Genomic DNA, 6,046 nt, shown 5'->3' on the forward strand with positions numbered 1-6,046 from the left:
CATCTTCCTTTGCTTTAAGTCTGGTTTTGTCTGTCTTGCATAGAGACCACATTTCACTGAGTGTGCTTGCTTCCTTCTTGGCATATATGCTTGATGTGAAGTTTCCCCAATCCTTAGGTAGAGCATTGAGTACTATAGTTGTCATCTCTCTGTCAGACATGACTTCCCCAAGCTCTTGAAGTTGATCTCTCATTTCAGAGATTTTCATGAAGTAGGGAGCTATTCCTTCCTTTGTTATCTTCATCTTGTACAATTCATTCCTTAGAGATATTACTTCTCCGATTGTGGATACCGAGAATAGCTCTACTAGCTTATCATAAATTTCTTTTGATGTTTCAAATTTGGAGACATAAGGAATGAGAGAGTCTTTGATTGATTCTATTAGAATCCTTTGTGCTCTTGTCTCATCCTTATTGTACTTAGCTAAGGCTTGAGTTTGTTCCTTAGCAGGGATAGTGATATTCCCTTTGATATGTTCTAGAAGTTCATTCTCCTTGAGAAGTAGATCAGTCCTCTTCTTCCATGCAAGAAAGTTATTGGTACCTACCAATTTGTTGCTTTCCTTGCAAAAAGACATTGATGTATATTCAGAAGGGGACATATACTTGATAGATTTTTGAGATGTAATGGATTTGCTTCCTCCTTGAAGACTTGATGGCTTGCCTTCCTTGGATCTTGATGTTCTTCAAGTTGCCTTCTCCAAGTGGACTTGCTTGATGATGAAATTTGCTTGATGACTTGTAGCTTGATGTAGGTCCTGCTTCGATCTGATCTTCTTTGTAGGTGCCTTTATGTAAGGCTCTTCTTCTTGCTATGTAGACTTCCTTGATGAATGATGGATTGGAGACCTTCTTGTCCTTGAAGTGATTGAGACTTCTAGGCTTGATGCTTCAACCTTGTAGATGTCCTTCCTTGATAAGTGTTCTTGAGTTGCCCTTTCCTTGATGTGTCGCCTTAGCTCCGATACCACGTTGAAGAATCTAGGGCAAATTAGGTGTAGTGATTCTTTGTTACTTGATAACAATTTGTGGAGCCTTTTTTACCTTTTCTTGTTAGCTTAATCTTCTTCTTCTTCTTATTAATGCATGTGTGTGTGCTTCATCAAAATGCTACCAAAACATAAGAACAAGAACACAAGATGTTGGCTCTCTGCCAGGGCCAAAACCTCTCTTCTCTTGAGAGGAAAACCTTTTCGTGAATTTCTCTTATTGAAGTTTCTATTGGTCAATGCCAAACCCTAGAACGTTCACAAGAATATCCTCCAAGCACAAAGTCAAGTCCTTCCTTCTTCTGGGACTTTGTTTCCCGACACTTCGTCCTCCTTCTTTCGTCACTTCGTTCTTCCGACAACTGGTGATAGTCCTTGTTATGCTAGCTCTAGAAGAGATACATATCTTTGATACTTAGTGAAGTCTTTCATCTATAAGGATACCTTCCTTCTCTTGTCCAACCGAGCTCCTTCTTGATGTGTAGTTGCAGACTTGTTATGACTGTAGTGCAGCCCTAGTTTCTCGCACGTGTGGGAGGATTCCTTCTAGATTCTTATGATAGAGTCTTCCTTTCTTCCTCGCTTGAGTGAGCCTCTTCTTTGCTTGAGAGAGAGGCCTTATAGGCCTACTTTGATAGCCCAAACAATGAGAGATATGTGACTGTGATAGTGCTGCTATAATGACCGCAGATAGCCCTCCTTTTCTTGCACGTGTGACTGTAATAAGCCCTAGAACAGACCTCTAAGGCTCGATGTTTCTTCCTTCTTCCTCGCTATCCTTGGAGACCCTTTTCTCGTCCTTTTATTACCCTTTACTTGCCTCCTTACTTTGCTGATTTTAGAGCTCCTTGATTGCATTGTATTGGAGTGGACAACCTCTATTTATAGAGGACTGTCCCTCCTTTTAGGCCGACTTGTTGAGTAGACTTCGGATGGTTTCTATGCTTGAAGGAGCTTCTTTGATGGTGCCTTTGCATAGGAGGAGACTTGACTTTGCTTGGAGGTATTCTCTTGACTTTAATACATATTCATACATGGTGTAACATGCCCTTAAGGCCTTCAACATTTCCTTTTGACTATTTGACTCACCTATAGCACTTAACATGTGCTAGACCTATTTCAATGAGCAAGAAACTCATTGACATATATTATAAAAATAATATTTCTTTTCTTGAATAAATACAAATATCAAAAGTACATTTATGAAGACTGAACCTAGTTACATTTCCTTCAACATAGAAGATAATAAACTCGGCCTTCCACTTTCATACATTAGTTAACTGCCTCATAACTCGTCCTAAAGTTTAGGAACGAATCCTGAATTATAGGAACTCATCCTAATTTGTAGGGACTCATCCTAAATCTTAGGAATTCGTCCTAACCTCTAGGAATTAGCTCCTAACTTATAGGAAACTCGAGCATGCTAAGGAGAAAATTGTTGTGGCTCCTTGAATTAAGGCTCTAGTTATCATTTTCAACACTTGGGGGAGGTCATCTTGCTGTTTAGTATTTGTTGTCAAAGATATGCTATTTTGATTGATGTACAAATTGGATTGAATTGAACATTCTTTCATAAGGCAAGATTTGCTGGGTTTTCCCCTTGTGGGTTTTACCCTGGTCATTAACCAAATTTTTGTTGTCTCTTCTCTCATTGTTTTTGTTTACTGTGATCTCTATTTTGCTCTATTGAAGAATTTAATGGTTGAAATTTTTCATGTATAATTGTTAATGATTGGAATGCTTTAAAGAAGTCAAATTTTATGATTAGAAGTAGTTATCAGTTTGAAAAATTGTCTAGTCTTGCTTGCACTAGAAAATCAACATCTTTTATTCTCGAAAGAGGATATATAACACATTGTGTAGGAATTTACAGGGTAAGTTCCTCAGATAGAACACCAAAGGACACTGCTCACAAACAAATCACAGATAAATACACCAGTATTATTGACGTGGTTAAAACCCTCAAAGAGGGAAACAATACACAGCTTGAGCCAACGCGACCACTTTAGGCAATTTACTAATGTAAAAGAAAGAAAATTTACATAATCTTCTCTCATGAACGGTCCAGATTGAAAGGGAGAAGGGGATGGCTTACAGTCTTTCATGTGAAAGTGGTGTGGAAGATCACATGCATACTTGGATTGGGAAAGCGAAATACCTTCCTTGGATTGCAAGCCTTGAAGACCAAGAAAATAATGCAAGTGTCCTAAGTTTGTCATTTCAAAATGCTTTTAAGGTTGGACTTCACATGTTTATAAGTTGCGATCTCTACCAGTTTGGATAAGATCATCAACATAAAGAACAAGAATGATAAGAGACTTAACCACTTTCTTGGTGTAGACAGTATTGTCAAAATGACACCTAGAAAAGCCAGTATCTAAAAGAAAGCTATCCATTTTGTCATAACAAAGCCCGAGGGGCTTGCTTGAGACCATAAAGGGATTTCTTACTCTGACATACAAGGTTGGAGTCTGTGTGTATAAAGCCAGGAGGTTGTTCCATATAGATTTATTCATGCAGTCCCCATGCAGGAAGACAAATTTAACATCCATTTGATGGACTTCCCATTTGAAAGAGGCAACAAGGGAAAGAACAAGGCAGATAGAGTTCATTTTGGCAACAAGGGATAAGGTTTCAGTATAGTCAATGCCTTCAACTTGTGAAAAACCCTTAGCAACAATACGAGCTTTATGTTTATCAACTTTTCCATGGGTCCAAACTTGGTTTTGTAAACCCATTTGCATCTAACAAGTTTTCGTTCCTTTGGAAGAGGAACTAGGTCCCATGTATCATTTGCCAAAAATGAACGATATTCTTCATTCATAGCTGCGTCCTAATCTGGATGGTTTGAAGCTTTTGCAAAGGTGTCAAGTTCATAATTCGTTGAAGCTTGAGCCAGTAAAGAAGAGGCTTTATCGAACTGAGAATGTGTACATCGCCGATCTGTAGGATCACCTGCTGGGGTCCATTTTGGAAGTTGAGGAGCTGAAGGAGGATCCCGAGAAGGTGGGCAAGGATTGTCATCCTCCCTGTCATCATCTGAAGAAGAAATATTTTCAGAAGTAGAAGGGATAGACAGAGGTGGCACATCCGCTGAACTAGGCTCGTAGGCCGATATATTTTCAACAAACTTTACATCTCTCATTTGACATCTTCAGAATATCCAACAAAAATACATTTTTCACTCTTAGGTTCTAAGGCTTTATGTTTCTCATCGAGAATATGGGCCCATGCTTCACTTCCAAAAACACGAAAGTGACTTACATATGGTTTAATTGAGCTCCATGCTTCTTCTGGAGTGATATTCTTTAAAACCTTAGTAGGAGTGCTATTTATTATGTAATTTGCACAGTTAATTGCTTCTGCCCAAAAATTAAGACTAAGCCCTTTAGATTGAAGCATACAATTAGCCATTTCCTTTAAGGTGTGATTCTTCCTTTTAGGTACACCATTTTGTTGTGGAGTATATGGAATAGTATGTTGCAATTGAATTCCATGCTCAATGCAAAAGTTGATGAATTTGTTGTTAACATATTCTCTGCCATTATCAGATCTTAGCTTAAGAATCTGATGTCCAGATTGTTTCTCAACAAAGACCTTAAAGGCCAACGACATGTTAAAGACTTCACTCTTGAGTTTTAAGAAGTATACCCAAGTGCGTTTGGAGAAATCATCAATGAAAGTTAAGAAATACTTGTAGCCAGAGAATGAAACAACTGGAGGTGGACCACATAAATCACTATGCACAAGCTGTAAAGGGGCTGAGGCATGCCAAGAGGCACGTTTTTCAAAACTATCCCAATGGAAGACCTGTCATCATATTTTCCTTACATATATTTTGAAGGGAACGATAGTTTAAGTGACCAAATCGCTCATGCCAAAGTTTGCTCACTTCATCATTATGAGCAACAAATACCGAGGGAAGAGTTGATGACCCAAAGTTGTTAAACTTATACAACCTTGTAGAATCATCAGCGATGCCAGTAGCTAAAATCTGTCTAGGATCTCTTAGGTCCTTAATTACAACATAATGAGGTGAAAATTCAACGATTTTACCTTCACCTGAATTAGTTATCTGATATACAGATAGAAGGTTGCAGGATAAGGTAGGAACACATAATACATCATTAAATTGACCATTGTCTAGACGAATAGTTCTAGTGGCTACAACACTAAGAGATCTATCATCACCAACATATATATTTTTGGTGTTACAATCATTTAAAGAAGAAAACATGGCTTTGTTTTTGGCTATGTGGTAAGAAGCTCCAGATTCAATGAGCCACTCATGAGAATGAGAAGAAGAAGATACATTTAGTGCATAACCAGACCGAGATGTTTGACAACCACATGCAGAAAGTGCTATTCCTGAAGATGAAGTTGAAGAGTGCTCCAAATGGATGTCATGCTTCTTCATTGTTGTTTCCAAGGATTCCATCTTTTTAAAGCATTTGGATTCCAAGTGGCCATCACAATTACAAAAGTTGCAATGTCTATCAGTCTTCTTCCCTTTGTTTTTATTTGCCTTATCATTTTGTTGAATTGATTTTTCATTTTGAGACTAAAATTGCTTAGGACCCTTGTCTGGTTTAGGATCATTCTTTTTAGGATGCTGCTTCTTAGGATTCTTTGAATTTGGTTGCTGCTGGGCTACTAAGACTTTCTTAGAAGAGTTTCCAATATTAAGAATCCAAGATGTAAGAGGTTTTCTTGTTCTTTTATTAAAGAATCACAAAAAGACATCAAAAGAGGGGGACTTGTAGTCTTGTCCTTGATAAATAAAGACTTCTTTTGTAAAATGGAAGGCGGAAATAAACACAGAGTAGGCCGAAGAAGTACGTGAATGTGCGGAAGTGAACGATAATGTTATATTTAAACCCCCCCCCCCTCCAAACTTAATCTAATTAGTTCTCTCTTAAAAAAAAGATATTATGTGACCCATTTTTATAAATAAGTGAAAGTCACTTTTACAAGGGTACTTTGTGAGCTACCACTAAATTGTAACTTAAATAAAAGATAAAGAGACTTTAGAATTATAAGTGACTCACATTTTATAAT

Source organism: Pinus tabuliformis, chromosome 6 (assembly GCF_031772625.1).
Source record: "Pinus tabuliformis cultivar Carrire ecotype Pingquan chromosome 6, CPIR1, whole genome shotgun sequence".
NCBI classification, from domain to species: Eukaryota; Viridiplantae; Streptophyta; class Pinopsida; order Pinales; family Pinaceae; genus Pinus; species Pinus tabuliformis.